The sequence below is a fragment of the Taudactylus pleione genome, unplaced genomic scaffold (genome assembly GCF_031769625.1).
Source record: "Taudactylus pleione unplaced genomic scaffold, aTauple2 ptg000302l, whole genome shotgun sequence".
Classification (NCBI taxonomy): domain Eukaryota; kingdom Metazoa; phylum Chordata; class Amphibia; order Anura; family Myobatrachidae; genus Taudactylus; species Taudactylus pleione.
Genome location: NW_028284703.1, coordinates 8,067,608 through 8,091,005, shown reverse-complemented (window position 1 = coordinate 8,091,005; position 23,398 = coordinate 8,067,608). Strand labels below are relative to the sequence as shown.

At 42.8% G+C, this 23,398-nt stretch overlaps 1 protein-coding gene across 3 annotated transcripts in view; it reads right to left on the bottom strand.

Moving 5' to 3' along the window:
- Positions 1 to 21,222, bottom strand: part of TBC1D1 (TBC1 domain family member 1) — a 257,909-nt gene extending 236,687 nt beyond the window's left edge. For all 3 annotated transcript variants that reach the window (XM_088482972.1, XM_088482973.1, XM_088482974.1), the window contains exon 1: positions 21,091 to 21,222. The gene's annotated coding sequence lies outside the window, so the exon portion shown is untranslated. The remainder of the gene's footprint in view (positions 1 to 21,090) is intronic.
- Positions 21,223 to 23,398: the final 2,176 nt, after the last annotated feature.

The window sequence follows — 23,398 nt, the reverse complement described above, 5'->3', positions numbered from 1 at the left end:
GTGTGTGTAGTAATGTGATGTATGTGTAGTAATGTGATGTACAGTATGTGTGGGTGTAGTAATGTGATGTATGTGTAGTAATGTGATGTACAGTATGTGTGGGTGTAGTGATGTATGTGTGTGTAGTAATGTGATGTGTAGTAATGTGATGTATGTGTAGTAATGTGATGTATGTGTAGTAATGTGATGTGTAGTAATGTGATGTACAGTATGTGTGGGTGTAGTAATGTGATGTGTGTGTGTGTGTAGTAATGTGATGTATGTGTAGTAATGTGATGTGTGGGTGTAGTAATGTGATGTATGTGTAGTAATGTGATGTATGTGTGGGTGTAGTAATGTGATGTATGTGTAGTAATGTGATGTACAGTATGTGTGGGTGTAGTAATGTGATGTATGTGTGTGTGTATGTGTAGTAATGTGATGTATGTGTGTGTAGTAATGTGATGTACAGTATGTGTGGGTGTAGTAATGTGATGTGTGTGTGTGTAGTAATGTGATGTATGTGTAGTAATGTGATGTACAGTATGTGTGGGTGTAGTAATGTGATGTATGTGTGTAGTAATGTGATGTACAGTATGTGTGGGTGTAGTAATGTGATGTGTGTGTAGTAATGTGATGTATGTGTGTGTAGTAATGTGATGTATGTGTAGTAATGTGATGTGTGTGTAGTAATGTGATGTATGTGTAGTAATGTGATGTACAGTATGTGTGGGTGTAGTGATGTATGTGTGTGTAGTAATGTGATGTGTAGTAATGTGATGTATGTGTAGTAATGTGATGTATGTGTAGTAATGTGATGTGTAGTAATGTGATGTACAGTATGTGTGGGTGTAGTAATGTGATGTGTGTGTGTGTGTAGTAATGTGATGTATGTGTAGTAATGTGATGTGTGGGTGTAGTAATGTGATGTATGTGTAGTAATGTGATGTATGTGTGGGTGTAGTAATGTGATGTATGTGTAGTAATGTGATGTACAGTATGTGTGGGTGTAGTAATGTGATGTGTGTGTGTGTGTAGTAATGTGATGTATGTGTGTGTAGTAATGTGATGTACAGTATGTGTGGGTGTAGTAATGTGATGTGTGTGTGTGTAGTAATGTGATGTATGTGTAGTAATGTGATGTACAGTATGTGTGGGTGTAGTAATGTGATGTATGTGTGTAGTAATGTGATGTACAGTATGTGTGGGTGTAGTAATGTGATGTGTGTGTAGTAATGTGATGTATGTGTGTGTAGTAATGTGATGTATGTGTAGTAATGTGATGTGTGTGTAGTAATGTGATGTATGTGTAGTAATGTGATGTACAGTATGTGTGTGTGTAGTAATGTGATGTATGTGTAGTAATGTGATGTACAGTATGTGTGGGTGTAGTAATGTGATGTATGTGTAGTAATGTGATGTACAGTATGTGTGGGTGTAGTAATGTGATGTGTGTGTGGGTGTAGTAATGTGATGTATGTGTGTGTAGTAATGTGATGTGTAGTAATGTGATGTATGTGTAGTAATGTGATGTATGTGTGTAGTAATGTGATGTACAGTATGTGTGGGTGTAGTAATGTGATGTGTGTGTGTGTGTAGTAATGTGATGTATGTGTGTGTAGTAATGTGATGTATGTGTAGTAATGTGATGTGTGTGTAGTAATGTGATGTATGTGTAGTAATGTGATGTGTGTGTGTGTGTGTAGTAATGTGATGTATGTGTGTGTAGTAATGTGATGTACAGTATGTGTGGGTGTAGTAATGTGATGTGTGTGTGTGTAGTAATGTGATGTATGTGTAGTAATGTGATGTACAGTATGTGTGGGTGTAGTAATGTGATGTATGTGTGTAGTAATGTGATGTACAGTATGTGTGGGTGTAGTAATGTGATGTGTGTGTAGTAATGTGATGTATGTGTGTGTAGTAATGTGATGTATGTGTAGTAATGTGATGTGTGTGTAGTAATGTGATGTATGTGTAGTAATGTGATGTACAGTATGTGTGTGTGTAGTAATGTGATGTATGTGTAGTAATGTGATGTACAGTATGTGTGGGTGTAGTAATGTGATGTATGTGTGTAGTAATGTGATGTACAGTATGTGTGGGTGTAGTAATGTGATGTGTGTGTGGGTGTAGTAATGTGATGTATGTGTGTGTAGTAATGTGATGTGTAGTAATGTGATGTATGTGTAGTAATGTGATGTATGTGTGTAGTAATGTGATGTACAGTATGTGTGGGTGTAGTAATGTGATGTGTGTGTGTGTGTAGTAATGTGATGTATGTGTGTGTAGTAATGTGATGTATGTGTAGTAATGTGATGTGTGTGTAGTAATGTGATGTGTGGGTGTAGTAATGTGATGTATGTGTAGTAATGTGATGTATGTGTGGGTGTAGTAATGTGATGTATGTGTAGTAATGTGATGTACAGTATGTGTGGGTGTAGTAATGTGATGTATGTGTGTAGTAATGTGATGTACAGTATGTGTGGGTGTAGTAATGTGATGTGTGTGTGTGTGTGTAGTAATGTGATGTATGTGTGTGTAGTAATGTGATGTGTGTGTAGTAATGTGATGTACAGTATGTGTGGGTGTAGTAATGTGATGTGTGTGTGTGTAGTAATGTGATGTATGTGTAGTAATGTGATGTACAGTATGTGTGGGTGTAGTAATGTGATGTATGTGTGTAGTAATGTGATGTACAGTATGTGTGGGTGTAGTAATGTGATGTGTGTGTAGTAATGTGATGTATGTGTGTGTAGTAATGTGATGTATGTGTAGTAATGTGATGTGTGTGTAGTAATGTGATGTATGTGTAGTAATGTGATGTACAGTATGTGTGTGTAGTAATGTGATGTATGTGTGTGTAGTAATGTGATGTATGTGTAGTAATGTGATGTACAGTATGTGTGGGTGTAGTAATGTGATGTATGTGTGTAGTAATGTGATGTACAGTATGTGTGGGTGTAGTAATGTGATGTGTGTGTGGGTGTAGTAATGTGATGTATGTGTGTGTAGTAATGTGATGTGTAGTAATGTGATGTATGTGTAGTAATGTGATGTATGTGTGTAGTAATGTGATGTACAGTATGTGTGGGTGTAGTAATGTGATGTGTGTGTGTGTGTAGTAATGTGATGTATGTGTGTGTAGTAATGTGATGTATGTGTAGTAATGTGATGTGTGTGTAGTAATGTGATGTGTGGGTGTAGTAATGTGATGTATGTGTAGTAATGTGATGTATGTGTGGGTGTAGTAATGTGATGTATGTGTAGTAATGTGATGTACAGTATGTGTGGGTGTAGTAATGTGATGTATGTGTGTAGTAATGTGATGTACAGTATGTGTGGGTGTAGTAATGTGATGTGTGTGTGTGTGTGTGTAGTAATGTGATGTATGTGTGTGTAGTAATGTGATGTGTGTGTAGTAATGTGATGTACAGTATGTGTGGGTGTAGTAATGTGATGTGTGTGTGTGTAGTAATGTGATGTATGTGTAGTAATATGATGTACAGTATGTGTGTGTGTAGTAATGTGATGTATGTGTAGTAATGTGATGTACAGTATGTGTGGGTGTAGTAATGTGATGTATGTGTGTAGTAATGTGATGTACAGTATGTGTGGGTGTAGTAATGTGATGTGTGTGTGGGTGTAGTAATGTGATGTATGTGTGTGTAGTAATGTGATGTGTAGTAATGTGATGTATGTGTGTAGTAATGTGATGTACAGTATGTGTGGGTGTAGTAATGTGATGTGTGTGTGTGTGTAGTAATGTGATGTATGTGTGTGTAGTAATGTGATGTATGTGTAGTAATGTGATGTGTGTGTAGTAATGTGATGTATGTGTAGTAATGTGATGTGTGTGTGTGTGTGTAGTAATGTGATGTATGTGTGTGTAGTAATGTGATGTACAGTATGTGTGGGTGTAGTAATGTGATGTGTGTGTGTGTAGTAATGTGATGTATGTGTAGTAATGTGATGTACAGTATGTATGGGTGTAGTAATGTGATGTATGTGTGTAGTAATGTGATGTACAGTATGTGTGGGTGTAGTAATGTGATATGTGTGTAGTAATGTGATGTATGTGTGTGTAGTAATGTGATGTATGTGTAGTAATGTGATGTGTGTGTAGTAATGTGATGTATGTGTAGTAATGTGATGTACAGTATGTGTGTGTGTAGTAATGTGATGTATGTGTAGTAATGTGATGTACAGTATGTGTGGGTGTAGTAATGTGATGTATGTGTGTAGTAATGTGATGTACAGTATGTGTGGGTGTAGTAATGTGATGTGTGTGTGGGTGTAGTAATGTGATGTATGTGTGTGTAGTAATGTGATGTGTAGTAATGTGATGTATGTGTAGTAATGTGATGTATGTGTGTAGTAATGTGATGTACAGTATGTGTGGGTGTAGTAATGTGATGTGTGTGTGTGTGTAGTAATGTGATGTATGTGTGTGTAGTAATGTGATGTATGTGTAGTAATGTGATGTGTGTGTAGTAATGTGATGTGTGGGTGTAGTAATGTGATGTATGTGTAGTAATGTGATGTATGTGTGGGTGTAGTAATGTGATGTATGTGTAGTAATGTGATGTACAGTATGTGTGGGTGTAGTAATGTGATGTATGTGTGTAGTAATGTGATGTACAGTATGTGTGGGTGTAGTAATGTGATGTGTGTGTGTGTGTGTAGTAATGTGATGTATGTGTGTGTAGTAATGTGATGTGTGTGTAGTAATGTGATGTACAGTATGTGTGGGTGTAGTAATGTGATGTGTGTGTGTAGTAATGTGATGTATGTGTAGTAATGTGATGTACAGTATGTGTGGGTGTAGTAATGTGATGTATGTGTGTAGTAATGTGATGTATGTGTAGTAATGTGATGTACAGTATGTGTGGGTGTAGTAATGTGATGTATGTGTGTAGTAATGTGATGTACAGTATGTGTGGGTGTAGTAATGTGATGTGTGTGTGTGTGTGTAGTAATGTGATGTGTGTGTGTGTGTGTGTAGTAATGTGATGTATGTGTGGGTGTAGTAATGTGATGTGTGTGTAGTAATGTGATGTATGTGTGTGTAGTAATGTGATGTATGTGTAGTAATGTGATGTGTGTGTAGTAATGTGATGTATGTGTAGTAATGTGATGTACAGTATGTGTGTGTGTAGTAATGTGATGTATGTGTGTGTAGTAATGTGATGTATGTGTAGTAATGTGATGTACAGTATGTGTGGGTGTAGTAATGTGATGTATGTGTGTAGTAATGTGATGTACAGTATGTGTGGGTGTAGTAATGTGATGTGTGTGTGGGTGTAGTAATGTGATGTATGTGTGTGTAGTAATGTGATGTGTAGTAATGTGATGTATGTGTAGTAATGTGATGTATGTGTGTAGTAATGTGATGTACAGTATGTGTGGGTGTAGTAATGTGATGTGTGTGTGTGTGTAGTAATGTGATGTATGTGTGTGTAGTAATGTGATGTATGTGTAGTAATGTGATGTGTGTGTAGTAATGTGATGTGTGGGTGTAGTAATGTGATGTATGTGTAGTAATGTGATGTATGTGTGGGTGTAGTAATGTGATGTATGTGTAGTAATGTGATGTACAGTATGTGTGGGTGTAGTAATGTGATGTATGTGTGTAGTAATGTGATGTACAGTATGTGTGGGTGTAGTAATGTGATGTGTGTGTGTGTGTGTGTAGTAATGTGATGTATGTGTGTGTAGTAATGTGATGTGTGTGTAGTAATGTGATGTACAGTATGTGTGGGTGTAGTAATGTGATGTGTGTGTGTGTAGTAATGTGATGTATGTGTAGTAATGTGATGTACAGTATGTGTGGGTGTAGTAATGTGATGTATGTGTGTAGTAATGTGATGTACAGTATGTGTGGGTGTAGTAATGTGATGTGTGTGTAGTAATGTGATGTATGTGTGTGTAGTAATGTGATGTATGTGTAGTAATGTGATGTGTGTGTAGTAATGTGATGTATGTGTAGTAATGTGATGTACAGTATGTGTGTGTGTAGTAATGTGATGTATGTGTGTGTAGTAATGTGATGTATGTGTAGTAATGTGATGTACAGTATATGTGGGTGTAGTAATGTGATGTATGTGTGTAGTAATGTGATGTACAGTATGTGTGGGTGTAGTAATGTGATGTGTGTGTGGGTGTAGTAATGTGATGTATGTGTGTGTAGTAATGTGAGGTGTGTGTAGTAATGTGATGTACAGTATGTGTGGGTGTAGTAATGTGATGTGTGTGTGTGTAGTAATGTGATGTATGTGTAGTAATGTGATGTACAGTATGTGTGGGTGTAGTAATGTGATGTATGTGTAGTAATGTGATGTGTGTGTAGTAATGTGATGTGTGGGTGTAGTAATGTGATGTATGTGTAGTAATGTGATGTATGTGTGGGTGTAGTAATGTGATGTATGTGTGGGTGTAGTAATGTGATGTATGTGTAGTAATGTGATGTACAGTATGTGTGGGTGTAGTAATGTGATGTATGTGTGTAGTAATGTGATGTACAGTATGTGTGGGTGTAGTAATGTGATGTGTGTGTGTGTGTAGTAATGTGATGTATGTGTGTGTAGTAATGTGATGTGTGTGTAGTAATGTGATGTATGTGTAGTAATGTGATGTGTGGGTGTAGTAATGTGATGTATGTGTAGTAATGTGATGTGTGTGTAGTAATGTGATGTATGTGTAGTAATGTGATGTATGTGTAGTAATGTGATGTGTGTGTGTAGTAATGTGATGTATGTGTAGTAATGTGATGTATGTGTGTAGTAATGTGATGTGTGTGTGTAGTAATGTGATGTATGTGTAGTAATGTGATGTATGTGTGTGTAGTAATGTGATGTATGTGTAGTAATGTGATGTGTGTGTAGTAATGTGATGTGTGGGTGTAGTAATGTGATGTATGTGTAGTAATGTGATGTATGTGTGGGTGTAGTAATGTGATGTATGTGTAGTAATGTGATGTACAGTATGTGTGGGTGTAGTAATGTGATGTATGTGTGTAGTAATGTGATGTACAGTATGTGTGGGTGTAGTAATGTGATGTGTGTGTGTGTGTGTAGTAATGTGATGTATGTGTGTGTAGTAATGTGATGTACAGTATGTGTGGGTGTAGTAATGTGATGTGTGTGTGTGTAGTAATGTGATGTATGTGTAGTAATGTGATGTACAGTATGTGTGGGTGTAGTAATGTGATGTATGTGTGTAGTAATGTGATGTACAGTATGTGTGGGTGTAGTAATGTGATGTGTGTGTAGTAATGTGATGTATGTGTGTGTAGTAATGTGATGTATGTGTAGTAATGTGATGTGTGTGTAGTAATGTGATGTATGTGTAGTAATGTGATGTACAGTATGTGTGTGTAGTAATGTGATGTATGTGTGTGTAGTAATGTGATGTATGTGTAGTAATGTGATGTACAGTATGTGTGGGTGTAGTAATGTGATGTACAGTATGTGTGGGTGTAGTAATGTGATGTGTGTGTGGGTGTAGTAATGTGATGTATGTGTGTGTAGTAATGTGAGGTGTGTGTAGTAATGTGATGTACAGTATGTGTGGGTGTAGTAATGTGATGTGTGTGTGTGTAGTAATGTGATGTATGTGTAGTAATGTGATGTACAGTATGTGTGGGTGTAGTAATGTGATGTATGTGTAGTAATGTGATGTGTGTGTAGTAATGTGATGTGTGGGTGTAGTAATGTGATGTATGTGTAGTAATGTGATGTATGTGTGGGTGTAGTAATGTGATGTATGTGTGGGTGTAGTAATGTGATGTATGTGTAGTAATGTGATGTACAGTATGTGTGGGTGTAGTAATGTGATGTATGTGTGTAGTAATGTGATGTACAGTATGTGTGGGTGTAGTAATGTGATGTGAGTGTGTGTGTAGTAATGTGATGTATGTGTGTAGTAATGTGATGTGTGTGTAGTAATGTGATGTATGTGTAGTAATGTGATGTGTGGGTGTAGTAATGTGATGTATGTGTAGTAATGTGATGTGTGTGTAGTAATGTGATGTATGTGTAGTAATGTGATGTATGTGTAGTAATGTGATGTGTGTGTGTAGTAATGTGATGTATGTGTAGTAAGTGATGTATGTGTGTAGTGATGTGATGTGTGTGTGTAGTAATGTGATGTATGTGTAGTAATGTGATGTATGTGTGTGTAGTAATGTGATGTATGTGTAGTAATGTGATGTGTGTGTAGTAATGTGATGTGTGGGTGTAGTAATGTGATGTATGTGTAGTAATGTGATGTATGTGTGGTGTAGTAATGTGATGTATGTGTAGTAATGTGATGTACAGTATGTGTGGGTGTAGTAATGTGATGTATGTGTGTAGTAATGTGATGACAGTATGTGTGGGTGTAGTAATGTGATGTGTGTGTGTGTGTGTAGTAATGTGATGTATGTGTGTGTAGTAATGTGATGTATGTGTAGTAATGTGATGTACAGTATATGTGGTGTAGTAATGTGATGTGTGTGTGTAGTAATGTGATGTATGTGTAGTAATGTGATGTACAGTATGTGTGGGTGTAGTAATGTGATGTATGTGTGTAGTAATGTGATGTACAGTATGTGTGGTGTAGTAATGTGATGTGTGTGTAGTAATGTGATGTATGTGTGTGTAGTAATGTGATGTATGTGTAGTAATGTGATGTGTGTGTAGTAATGTGATGTATGTGTAGTAATGTGATGTACAGTATGTGTGTGTGTAGTAATGTGATGTATGTGTGTGTAGTAATGTGATGTATGTGTAGTAATGTGATGTACAGTATGTGTGGTGTAGTAATGTGATGTATGTGTGTAGTAATGTGATGTACAGTATGTGTGGTGTAGTAATGTGATGTGTGTGTGGTGTAGTAATGTGATGTATGTGGTGTAGTAATGTGATGTGTGTGTAGTAATGTGATGACAGTATGTGTGGGTGTAGTAATGTGATGTGTGTGTGTGTAGTAATGTGATGTATGTGTAGTAATGTGATGTACAGTATGTGTGGGTGTAGTAATGTGATGTATGTGTAGTAATGTGATGTGTGTGTAGTAATGTGATGTGTGGTGTAGTAATGTGATGTATGTGTAGTAATGTGATGTATGTGTGGTGTAGTAAGTGTGATGTGTGGTGTAGTAATGTGATGTATGTGTAGTAATGTGATGTATGTGTAGTCAATGTGATGTACAGTATGTGTGGGTATAGTAATGTGATGTATGTGTGTAGTAATGTGATGTACAGTATGTGTGGGTGTAGTAATGTGATGTGTGTGTGTAGTAATGTGATGTATGTGTGTGTAGTAATGTGATGTATGTGTAGTAATGTGATGTGTGTGTAGTAATGTGATGTATGTGTAGTAATGTGATGTGTGGTGTAGTAATGTGATGTATGTGTAGTAATGTGATGTGTGTGTAGTAATGTGATGTATGTGTAGTAATGTGATGTATGTGTAGTAATGTGATGTGTGTGTGTAGTAATGTGATGTATGTGTAGTAATGTGATGTGTGTGTGTGTGTAGTAATGTGATGTATGTGTGTAGTAATGTGATGTATGTGTAGTAATGTGATGTGTGTGTAGTAATGTGATGTATGTGTAGTAATGTGATGTGTGGGTGTAGTAATGTGATGTGTGTGTGTAGTAATGTGATGTGTGTGTAGTAATGTGATGTATGTGTAGTAATGTGATGTGTGGGTGTGTAGTAATGTGATGTGTGTGTAGTAATGTGATGTATGTGTAGTAATGTGATGTATGTGTAGTAATGTGATGTGTGTGTGTGTAGTAATGTGATGTATGTGTAGTAATGTGATGTGTGTGTGTGTAGTAATGTGATGTATGTGTAGTAATGTGATGTGTGTGTGTGTAGTAATGTGATGTGTGTGTAGTGATGTGATGTATGTGTGTGTAGTAATGTGATGTATGTGTAGTAATGTGATGTGTGTGTGTGTAGTAATGTGATGTATGTGTAGTAATGTGATGTGTGTGTGTAGTAATGTGATGTGTGTGTAGTAATGTGATGTATGTGTAGTAATGTGATGTATGTGTGTGTGTAGTAATGTGATGTATGTGTAGTAATGTGATGTGTGTGTGTGTAGTAATGTGATGTATGTGTAGTAATGTGATGTGTGTGTGTAGTAATGTGATGTGTGTGTAGTGATGTGATGTATGTGTGTGTAGTAATGTGATGTATGTGTAGTAATGTGATGTGTGTGTGTGTAGTAATGTGATGTATGTGTAGTAATGTGATGTATGTGTAGTAATGTGATGAATGTGTGTGTAGTAATGTGATGTGTGTGTGTAGTAATGTGATGTGTGTGTAGTAATGTGATGTATGTGTAGTAATGTGATGTATGTGTGTGTGTAGTAATGTGATGTGTGTGTGTGTAGTAATGTGATGTATGTGTAGTAATGTGATGTGTGTGTAGTAATGTGATGTATGTGTGTGTAGTAATGTGATGTATGTGTAGTAATGTGATGTACAGTATGTGTGTGTGTAGTAATGTGATGTATGTGTAGTAATGTGATGTACAGTATGTGTGGGTGTAGTAATGTGATGTATGTGTGTAGTAATGTGATGTACAGTATGTGTGGGTGTAGTAATGTGATGTGTGTGTGTGTAGTAATGTGATGTATGTGTAGTAATGTGATGTGTGTGTGTGTAGTAATGTGATGTATGTGTAGTAATGTGATGTGTGTGTGTGTAGTAATGTGATGTATGTGTAGTAATGTGATGTACAGTATGTGTGGGTGTAGTAATGTGATGTATGTGTGTAGTAATGTGATGTACAGTATGTGTGGGTGTAGTAATGTGATGTGTGTGTGTGTAGTAATGTGATGTATGTGTAGTAATGTGATGTATGTGTAGTAATGTGATGAATGTGTGTGTAGTAATGTGATGTGTGTGTGTGTAGTAATGTGATGTATGTGTAGTAATGTGATGTGTGTGTGTGTAGTAATGTGATGTATGTGTAGTAATGTGATGTGTGTGTGTGTAGTAATGTGATGTATGTGTAGTAATGTGATGTGTGTGTGTGTAGTAATGTGATGTATGTGTAGTAATGTGATGTGTGTGTGTGTAGTAATGTGATGTATGTGTGTGTAGTAATGTGATGTATGTGTAGTAATGTGATGTGTGTGTGTGTAGTAATGTGATGTATGTGTAGTAATGTGATGTATGTGTAGTAATGTGATGAATGTGTGTGTAGTAATGTGATGTGTGTGTGTAGTAATGTGATGTATGTGTAGTAAAGTGATGTGTGTGTAGTAATGTGATGTGTGTGTAGTAATGTGATGTATGTGTAGTAATGTGATGTATGTGTGTGTGTAGTAATGTGATGTGTGTGTGTGTAGTAATGTGATGTATGTGTAGTAATGTGATGTATGTGTGTGTAGTAATGTGATGTGTGTGTAGTAATGTGATGTATGTGTGTGTAGTAATGTGATGTATGTGTAGTAATGTGATGTGTGTGTAGTAATGTGATGTATGTGTAGTAATGTGATGTACAGTATGTGTGTGTGTAGTAATGTGATGTATGTGTAGTAATGTGATGTACAGTATGTGTGGGTGTAGTAATGTGATGTATGTGTGTAGTAATGTGATGTACAGTATGTGTGGGTGTAGTAATGTGATGTGTGTGTGTGTAGTAATGTGATGTATGTGTAGTAATGTGATGTGTGTGTGTGTAGTAATGTGATGTATGTGTAGTAATGTGATGTGTGTGTGTGTAGTAATGTGATGTATGTGTAGTAATGTGATGTGTGTGTGTGTAGTAATGTGATGTATGTGTAGTAATGTGATGTGTGTGTGTGTAGTAATGTGATGTATGTGTAGTAATGTGATGTGTGTGTGTGTAGTAATGTGATGTGTGTGTGTGTAGTAATGTGATGTATGTGTAGTAATGTGATGAATGTTTGTGTGTAGTAATGTGATGTGTGAGTACGGTACAGCGGAGCTGTAACTACACATTTCGGTGCCCTGTGTACATAAAGAGCATTGGTGCCCCATCCATATTAGAAGCAGGGGGAGTGCACCGAAAAAAACAGTTGTGGTCTCCCTAGGAAGGTGCGTGACCACACAATAGTACCTCAATTTGAATTATGCCACATAGTGCCCCTTAGTCACATTACACCACCCAGTAGTGCCCATTCACCTTAATCCACAGAGACCATTCACATTATGCCACACAGAGCCCATTAACATTATGCCACACAGTAATACTCCTTATACACATTATGCCACACAATAGTAGAGCCTAAGTAAACATTAAAAAAAAAAACAATGGCCAGTCAATGTTCCAATCATAAATCTTGCATTTATAATTTTATATTTGTAATTTCTGAAAAATTCAAAGTAATTAGACTCAGGACTGCCAGCCCGGTCACACAACCTGTGTGTAGTAATCAGGCTGAGGATGGTCTGCTCCAGTACACAACCTATGTGTAGTGATCATGCTGAGGGACGCCAGCCCTGTCACACAACCTGTGTGTAGTAATTGTGCACAGTAATCATGCTCAGAGCTGCCAGCCCTGTCACACATACTGTGTGTAGTATATACATGGTTTCCCTGACACATGTAGTCTTTCCATAGATACTGTAATAGGATGTGCTCATGGGTGACTGCAGGCAGCTCTGGTATGTCACACAAACAGTACAGCAATAGTGTGTACTGCATACTTGCCTACCCTCCCGATTTGGTCGGGAGCCTCCCAAAAATCAGGTGCCGCTCCCGGCCTCCCGGAAAGGTAGGCAAGCCTCCCGGTCCCTGGCGATCTATCTATTCCCCCCCCCCCGCGAATACAGTATAATCCCCGGCAGCGGGGAGGCCGGTGACGCGATTCGCGCTGAATCGCGTTATCGTGGCCCCGCCCCCTGCTTCACAATGCCATTTATCTCGGCATTGTGAAGAGGGGGCGGGGCCGCGATGACGCGATCGTGCTGTCATGCCCATGCCCCGCCCCCATCATCGAGTCATTTTCTGGGCCACGCCCCCTTTTGATGTGGCACGCCCCCCTGCTGAGGACGCCCGACAGCTCTCTCCCGGAAGGAGGGAGCTAGAAGTCGGCAAGTGTGATGTACTGACTCATAGGAGCATCCTACTTCCTACCAGTGTGCCACAGGGTAAGGAGCATCCCTGGAGAAGAGGCAGAATGACTCACCCCTCCCATACATGATGTTACATAACATGGTACTAACTCCACATCACCTAACTCAGCCGTCACATATCACACCATACAGTGCGGCCCGGAACGTTATGTCTACAGCAGTGGTCGAAGTGGAAATTTGGAAGTGTGGGTATGGAAATATCAGTGGGGCTTTACTTAGGCAGGCCAAAATCCTGAGCCCCCTGATATTTCCATACCCACACTTCCAAATTTCCACTTCGACCACTGCTGTAGATATTACATTAGGACAGGTACATGGGCCTAATGCCTATGGATCACTTACCGGGAGCACGGGCTCTTTGCCTGCTTACCAATCACCACTAGCCTGACAACTGACTGGGCCCACGGGCCTAGTATCCAATAATACTGGTGGTCTAGGGAGGGTTAAATAAGTTAAGGTGGCCGAAGCCGCCTACCATGGTGCTTGGAGAGGTTCTCTGGTTCTCAGCTTCTTGCATCGTGGCCAGCGGTGCCTACGCTTCTTCTGTGGCCGGCTCTTCCTTCTTCTTTTCTTCAGGAGGTCTTCTTTCCTCCCACTCTGCTCCTCTCTCCTCAGCACACATTTCCTCATTTCAGCACTCACCTCTCCTCACACCTCACCTCCCTGCAGAACTCACCTCTTCCCACATCAAACTGCGGCACTCCTCTCCTCACACCTACCTCCCCTCACTGCAGCACTCACCTCTTCTCACACCACTCACGTCACTGCAGCACTCACCTCTCCTTATCCTCCCTCACTGTTGCACTAACCCCCCTTCACCACCTGTACGCACACATACACAGCCCCTTCGCCACCTGTACGCACACACACAGCCCCTTCACCACCTGAACACACAGCCCCTTGACCACCTGTACACACACACACACACACACACACACAGCCCCCCTTCACCATCTTTACAAAGTTACACACACACACAGCCCCTTTGCCACCTGTACACACACACAGCCCCTTCGCCACCTGTACACACACACAGCCCCTTCGCCACCTGTACACACACACACAGCCCCTTCGCCACCTGTACACACACACACAGCCCCTTCGCCACCTGTACACACACACACACACACAGCCCCTTCGCCACCTGTACACACACACACACACAGCCCCTTCGCCACCTGTACACACACACACACACACACACACACACACACACACACACAGCCCCTTCACCACCTGTACACACACACACACACAGCCCCCCTTCACCATCTTTACAAAGTTACACACACACACAGCCCCTTTGCCACCTGTACACACACACACACAGCCCCTTCGCCACCTGTACACACACACAGCCCCTTCGCCACCTGTACACACACACACACACAGCCCCTTGACCACCTGTACACACACACACACACAGCCCCCCTTCACCATCTTTACAAAGTTACACACACACACAGCCCCTTCGCCACCTGTACACACACACACAGCCCCTTCGCCACCTGTACACACACACACACAGCCCCTTCGCCACCTGTACACACACATACACACACACAGCCCCTTCACCACCTGTACACACACACACACACACACACACACACAGCCCCTTCGCCACCTGTACACACACACACACACACACACAGCCCCTTCACCACCTGTACACACACACACCCCCTTCACCATCTTTACAAAGTTACACACACACACACACACACACACACACACACACACAGCCAGCCCCTTTGCCACCTGTACACACACACACAGCCCCCCTTCACCACTCAGCATACGCGCGGCATGCAGAGCAACGCTCCCCTCCCATCTGGGTTCCCGGCAGTATCCTGAATATATGGTGCGGACTGACAGCCAATTAGGGTTGGCTGACAAATTTTAAAAAAAAAAAGCTCTTGGAGACTGGGACAGTAACAGATAGTTGCAGCGCCAGCTGAAAAATTGCCCGCACGCAGAGATCATTCACCCCGTCACCCGGCTGGTCTGGATGCAGTCCCTGCTGCTCCGTCTACCGCTGCTGAGGGACACGCGACTCGACAGCCTCATGAGTCACGCTGGTCCCGTGGCCGGCCGACCACACTGCAGCAGCCACTACTCTCCGTTTCCAGTGCCCGGCTTCAACTTAGTCCAGCGCCGCAGCCCACTGGAATCCGAGACTGCACGGGCAGGTATGGTGTGTGACGTCACACCTGCCCAGCCCCACTGCCCAATCTTGGAGCACCATGGTGGGAGCGTGGGAGTGCCCAAAAGCGCCGCGCGGCCACTGGGTGGGTTGGCATCCTGGCACACAGTGACAGGCAGCACAGCTAGACAGTGATAGGGCCGGCAAGGGTAAAATGGCTGCAGAAAATCAGCGCGCCCCCTACAGGTGGCGCACTTGTGCGGCCGCTCGTGTGGAACATGCCTAGAGCCGGCCCTGCTGAAGGGGTTCCTCCATCTATAGCATGTACAGCAGCACTTGTGTGGTTCATAGAGGAAAACGAGTGTGACCGCTGATCTTCCACTGCAGCTCTGCAGCCGTGCACCTGCTGCTGCTACTACAGCATTGATCTGCTCTGTCCCGGGAGCCCTGCTAACACCTGCAATATGGAAGAGGAAGTATCCCGCCTGATACCCCTCAGCGTGCCCTGCAGCAAGCGATGGTGCACCCGCCACTGCTGCTAGAGGGTGAGCTGGGACCCGAGACACCTGTCTGATCTCCTACCCCAGGGACCACTGGTACAGAGAGCCACCCGCTGCTAACCTCTGACTCTGCATGACAACAAACGGCGGCTCACCAGCATATGCTGCACTCGGTGAGTCTGTCTGACTCTGACCCGCCAGCCATTGTCACGCAATGTACCTGGAGCCATGGAGCAAAAATCAGGCATAATTGTATATGAGCATTTGTGCCTGATTCGGAGCTGCTACGCCCCGGGGTACTTCATAGGGGCGTATCTATAATGGATGCAGGGTGTGCGGGGCACACGGACCCCTGGGTCTAGGGAGGCCCCGCACCACACACCCTGTACCCATAGTATTACTTACCTCTCCGGAGTCCCATGTCATACACCTCTAGACCCCATGAAATCATATTCACATATTCTATATAAGTGTGATTGCATGGAGATATATATATATATATATATATATATATATATTACACTGTACACACACACCATATTTGTTTTCATTTTTTTTTGGGTTGGGGAGGCGCACCACACTCTAACTTGCCTCCGGGCGACTGGGATTAATTTATGCCCTTGACATAGGGTACCATACTCCCTTCCTCCTATGCGTGGGTCACATCCTCTTCATTCCATGTAGACATCCAGGGTCTTGGCAAAACAAAAGACGCATTTCACGAGCCACGAACATTAGTACTGTCTCTCTAAGGACAGTACTACCCGAATGATGGCTTTGCCCTGGGATTTCACTATGGAAATCCCGCTGTGGAGCTTATTGGCTCAGAGAGGCGAGCCTTTCGCCTTTCAGCCAATGAACGGTTCCCACTTAAGGTTAAACTTAAGGTTACTTCCGTGCCCATTTCAAAAATGTCGCCTCAGCCGCCGCGAGACAATCATAGCTCGCAATGTCATCGCTCCACCCACTCGGCTGGCAGACAATGGCATGGCAGTCCGACGGCAGGGAGGCAGCAGAAAAGAGTTGTTGAAGAAAGAAGGCGCCGGGGAAGTCCTGGATGGGCAGTGCCCTCCAGTTGAACACACCGTGGAAGCCAAGGGGAAGGCGGCAGCCATGAAATCGAGCTTAAAGGCTGCCGACCCCAGGTGAAGGTGCAGGAAAATAAATGATTAAAACAATCAGTGTTTTATTTTAATATTTATTTTACAGCGGTACTATAGTTACCAGCGGGCCCTTGATCCCCCGCTTGCTGGTACTTGTAGTTCTCCAAGTACCAGCAGGCAGGGGAGGCTTGCTGGGACCTGTAGTCCTACTGCAAAAGACAATATTAACTTTCATAGTCACCACACTACACTATCAACCCGGCACCAGGGGTGCCCCGGGCTATCAGTCCAGGCCTGGGGTGCCCTGGAGAGGGGGGACCCCTTTATGGGGGGTCCCCAACTCCCCAGGGATCCTCGGCCTGGGCTGACTAGCGGTCGGGGTGATGCTTTGGCTGGGGGACCCGGTGACTGGGCTCCCCTGGCTGTGGCATTACCCTCCCGCTAGAAAAAGTTTGTTGCTGGTTCTGGAATTTACAGGGGGAACCCTACGCATTTTTTCCCTTGTATTTCTAGCTAGCTGTCTACGGCTATTATTCTGTCCTTATATTGGGATGCATATTGTGCCTTTATGTTGTAGTTTGGCAGAAACACACATTTTTAGGCACATCCTGAGCAATGTACTAAAGAGCTACACACACACAAAAATGGTCCAGATGTGTCCTTACTCTTGTGATTGTTAAGGTATAACCAGGGGCGCCGAGAGGGGGGAGCAGGTACAAATTACCCGCTGCTGTGTGCTGGGCTGCACTGGGAGACTGCTCACGGCTGCTATGAAGCAGCCACAGTAGTCTGCTATGCCTGTGGGAGGAGCTATCAATCTGATTGCGACCCCCACTGGTTATGCGCCGGACTGAGGGGGCTCAGAGCGCCCCCTTCGCCAGTGCGCATCGCCACTTCACGGTGCTGCAAAACGTTTTTTTTTAATTCTCGAAGGGGGCGTGGCCACACCTCCCACGATTAGACCAAGCCCCCTTTACCCGGTCCCGCCGCTGCTCTCAGCGGGCCTGGGTATAACTATAAATAACACTAAACTAGCAGAATTTTACAAAATGGAAAAGTAACATTTTAATGAAGGATGTTACATATTCTAAAGCTGGGTAGACACCTATACAATCATACTTTTGATGCGATGGTACTTACATTCCACTTGTGATTATAAGTCCCAATAAAAATGCAGATTCATGTGTACACACCTTTACAATCTACCTTGCAATACACAATTCTGATCTCACAAAACCATGCTGAATAGATTGTGACTCCATACACACTCTCCAGATATCAGGCTATTCTGCCACCAAAACGTCTGACAGAATGGTTGGTACTAGTCGGTAGTACGGTACACACTTCCTGATTTATCTAGCAAAGAACCATCGCGTCTGATGAATTTTATGAAGAACATAAGAGCAGATCTTCAGACCCGTCCTGTTTTCTTGCAATAAAACATTAGGATTGTACACACTTTTACAGTATCCGAAGAACAGGTCGGGAATCACAAGATCGGCCTGATAATTCTATAGGTGTGTACCCAGCTTAACATTGTTCCTCTTCAGATATTCCCACCTCCCCGCATAATGAGTCACACAATAACGAAGACTAGGGGGTAAATTTACTAAGATTCGAGATGGTCCGATTTTCAAAGTGATTTATCTCGCTGGTACTCGCCAAAATTATCCCTTTTTTTTTTGCAAATTTACCAACAGTCGATTTGAGGCTAAATGAGTTTGATGATGGTGAAGCAGAACGAGATATCTCTCCTGAGTAACTCGTTTTGCAGGAGATTACTCACCCGAGAGTGCAGTGTTTTCTCCCATTGAATTACCTGTAAAAAAAGATCCAATACTCACCTTTATGTCCCTCGATGTTCTCCGCAGAAATCCGATACGGGCTCCGGATACAGTGTAGCAATATGCTTCTGCATCCTGTTACACTGTGTTAATGTCTGCTCGTGGGAACGAGCTGACTTCATTCCAGGGCTCCCGGCCAATAAGTGGCGGTTAACATTAGCGGCCGCTCATTGGCTGGGACCCACGTGGGCTTAGCCAATGAGCGGCTCCTCCACGTGGGTCCCAGCTAATGAGCGGCCGCTAATGTTAGCTGGCGCTGATTGGCCGGTGGCCCGGGAATGAAGTGAACTCGTTCCCACGAGCAGACAATAACACAGTGTAACACCATGCAGAAGCATATTGCTACACTGTATCTGGAGCCCTATTGGATTTCTGCTGAGAACATCGAGGGACATAAAGGTGAGTATTGGATCTTTTTTTACAGGTAATTTGATGGGATACTTTACATTGACAAGGGGACATGAATATCTGGAAACAGGTGAGTATGTGTAAGTGTGTTTATGGATGCAATAAAGCTTTATTTTCACGGTGTGTTGTGTGTTTTGTTAACCATTTCTTTACAGGTGAACTACAAGTACCAGTGGGCCCTTAATGTCCCGCATGCTGGTACTTGTGGTTCTCCAAGTACCAGCATGCGGGGGAGGCTTGCTGGGACCTGTAGTTCCACTGTAAAGAGAATGATGAAAAATAAAATTTTTACACTACACCTAACACAATCAACCCGCCACCCACCACCCAGGGGTGGCGGGGATAGCCCCGGGCTATCAGCCTAGGCCAGGGGTGCCCTGGAGAGGGTGACCCCTTTATTGGGGGGTCCCCAACTCCTCAGGGATCTCTGCTGCGGCTGGGGGGCCCAGTGAAAGGGCACCCCTGGCTGTGGCATCAGTCCCCCGTTAGAAAGGGTCCATGGCTGGTTTTAAATATACGGGGTACCTCACGTCATTTTTTTTTCTCTGTATTTTAAAACCAGCTCTGTCCCTGCTGCCTGTTGCTGGTTCGTAATTTACAGTGGAACCCTACACATTTTTTTTCCCCTGTAAATTAAGAACCAGGATAGGCTGACAAGCCCGGGGCTGGTTAGTTTTTTTGGGGGGGACCTCACGTCATTTGTTTTACATATTATCCCTATTTTCACCATTTACAGAAAGAAACATACACAAATCACAATGATTTGTGTATGTTTCTGACCATCTCGCAGCTCATGGGGTTGAGAGTTTGAAAAGTGATTTTGACAGAGAGTTTGCTCCTATCTCACCCGAGCTTGTCATCCCAATTTTTGGTACATTTGAGAGATGTATGTTTTAGGTGAAAAGTACTTCCGATTTGGCCCGATGGTGATTTGATTCGATATTGCTAATTCACCCGAGTTTTACGAGTGAGATGAGAGAAATCTCTCTGTAACTCACTTGACTTTGCCTTTAGTAAATTTGCAAGCAGGGAAAAAATCAATAAATCACCCGAGATGGTCATCTCGACCTCTCGATTGTTAGTAAATTTACCCCTAGGCGTTAACCTTGAAGGGCACTGGATGAACCATCTGGGCACACCAGTGCAAAAACAAGGTGTTTTGCCTTGTGCATACAGTGCACTTTATAAACAGTGTGTAAGCAACAGGTGCACTTTAAATGTTAGTGAGAACCAGCACATTTATGTTGCATTCCAGCTTTTTGATTAAGTCAGATAGTATAATACACACAGGATAAAAAAACAGCTCAGTTCAAAGCCCACAATAATACCAGTGGAGTGCACACTTTTACATACATGCGTTATGCCTTGTACAGATCTATTTGAATCCAATAAAGGGGAGTGTATCTGGATGACATTACACAAGGAAATAAGATTGGTGATACATGGGGAAGGCGAGATATGTGGTTTATCATTTCTCCTGCTTGATTTAAAAATCTATATACATAATACGGGTAAGGCCAGAGGGAATGGTGCATTTAATCCATTAATCATCAAACTGGTTATCGTGCTAATATATCTTCTTCCTCAACATATATAAGAAAAAATCAACGGATTGCAACCTAAGGGGTATATTTACTAAAGGTCGATTTAAAATCGATCAACATCAATGTTGTGATTCTGGGGCTAAATCACACATTAAAAATATTTTGTTTTGTTAGTAAATGTGTGATTTAACCCCAGAAACACAAAATCGATGTTTATTGCTTTGTAAATATGCACCTAAGAGATAAATGTTGTGTTCATACAGCCGTATCAGTATCAGAAGTAGAACAGTTCTGATATCCCTGTTATGCAGCATTTGGCAAAGGCAGCAGTAAATGAATGCTCTAAGCATATATGATAATGAATTTCCCAGTAAAGGTATCTGCATGAGGGGACTGAGTAGCAGATCAGAGCTGCATGTACTGCAGACGCAGAGCCCTTACACAGTACAAATCAAGTGGCACCTACCTGACATCAGTGGTCTGGATGAATGAGGACGCCTGACATTGCAGAGGGATGACTCTCAGGCCAGAACAGCAAATAGCAACTTACAAGATGACCCCTGAGAAGGAAAGTCCTTTCCTCCCCCTCAACACTGTCAGCCACATAGCTCTGCAAAGCAACATGTACGGAACAAGCCAGAGAGGGACAGAGATGGGGAGGGACAGAAATAGGACATAAAAAGCATCAGGACGGTCTGATTGGGACATGGTGGGAGAAGGGGGGCAGAGAGTATGTTCCTGGTCTACAGGATGGTATGTATGACCAGAAGGATTTTTGCAGGGCTGGGTGATTCAGCAAGCATGAAGAATAAAGTGTGTGAGAGGCAATGACGTGCGGTGAGGTCAATGGCTGGGGAGGCACTGGCTGATTAACCGGGTACAAATTACCCAGGCCCGGGCTTCTTGAGTGGCCCGGGTCCAATGCCCCCCCCCCCAACCCTCCCTCACAGCAGCCCAGCACACAGCATGTGCTGAGCTGCAGTGGGTGACTGTTCGTGGCTGCTGAGTAGTCTCCTATGCCTGTGGGGGGGGGGGAGTGATCACACTGATCGCACCCCCCTGGCTTTGCGCCGTGCTGAGGGGGCTCAGAGCGCACCCTTCGCCAGCGCGCAGAACCGCTCCACAGCGCTGAAATCTTTTTTTTAAATTATTTTTATTTTCAAAGGGGGCATGGCCGCGCCTCCCGCGATTAGGCCATGCCCTCTGTTACCCAGGCCCGCTGTGGCTCTTGGCGGCCCTGTGATTAACCCCGCCAGCCACTCCCTTTAAAAAGCTTTATGAGTGCTATGCCCCGCACCCCTGGTGGCGGTGGATGCGGGGTTCATGGCATACTTGCCTACTTATTTTTTTCCTCCATGGGAGGAGCCAGGGGAGGAAAAGCAGATGGGTGGTGATTGGGGACGGGGCATGACGTTTCACATCATTAAGCTCCGCCCCATCATTGTAAATTACTGCGAGTAGAGTAGAGAATATTTAAATAGGGGCGGGACAAATTATGTGATTCTTAAAGAGTTGCATCATTAAGCCCCGCCCCCTACTCAGAGACCAATGATCTCCGTGGAAATTCTCCCCATTCGGTCCACTTCACTAGGAAGTGGGCAGGGATGTGGGAGAAGTGCCTACTCTACCGGGGGTACGGGGGGGTTACCCGAAAAATCGTGAACCTTTGCCACTTCCGGGAGAGTAGGAATGTATGGTTCATGGTGTGATCATATTGTTCTTTACAGGCAGCCTACAGGTCCCAGCAAACCTGCCCCAGCATGTCAGCACTTGTAGAACCACAAGTGCCAACATCCCCCAACATCAATGGCCACCAGTTATTTTTCCTTTGCGGCGCAGGGAGCATGGAGCTTAACTATGCCCGAGCCCCCATTCTCTGATTGACCTGCTGGTTAGTCCCACCCCATTGTCCTGTTTTGTTCCCCCCTTTTCTTATTGGACCGCCACCCACAGTAGAATGCCCATCGATGGTTGAAGCTATACTCTTTTTTTTTAACCATCAATGCTTTCCTGCCATCGATACAATGCACCAATGACATCATTGATGGTAATTCCTTCGATGGCCGCCCCTAGAAGGATTACACTGCAGATTTCTGTGAACTCATGCACACACATAGAATCTAGAAGCAGCAGAGGTATATGAAGGAATTTATCTAAAGGGTGTATTTTATTTTTCATTATTACATAAAACCCATGAAAATTAGCATTCCTTATCACTGCATGGCAATTCGGGATGTTTTTTGTGGGGGGTATCTAACAATGCAGACATCCTGCGACACAAGCTCTGAATGCAACCTGTCACGGTGAAAGCTACAGGGTAAAGGGATCGCTGATGCACTTTATTTCTTGGACTCGGCTGAGTTTCTGCGCATCGGTGCTTATTTGTGAGCGGTCACAACTGGATCCCTCTCAGAAAAAAATTGCTAAGATGTAGCCGATAGTCCGCAATGGACTAATGCCATCTAAAAATGGGAGGCTTGCAATGGGGGACCACTGAATCCTGCATTAGTTCACCTAATCTGTGATATGACCTGCATTTGGCATTCGGGAAATTGCCCCAATACTACAATAATGTGGAAAGAAACATTTGTTTGTTAATGTAATATGTTTCCTGTGATTTTTGTATTGATAAGCCACGTGATACTGAGGCGAGAGCAGGGTTCCAATCTGTTGAAATAATAGTCGGTTCTGTCAGTCACTCCTCTTGCCAGCACTTGTTATAGATCACATAACTAAACTTGTATAACATTAGGTTTGTGTTTTCATGTTATGAT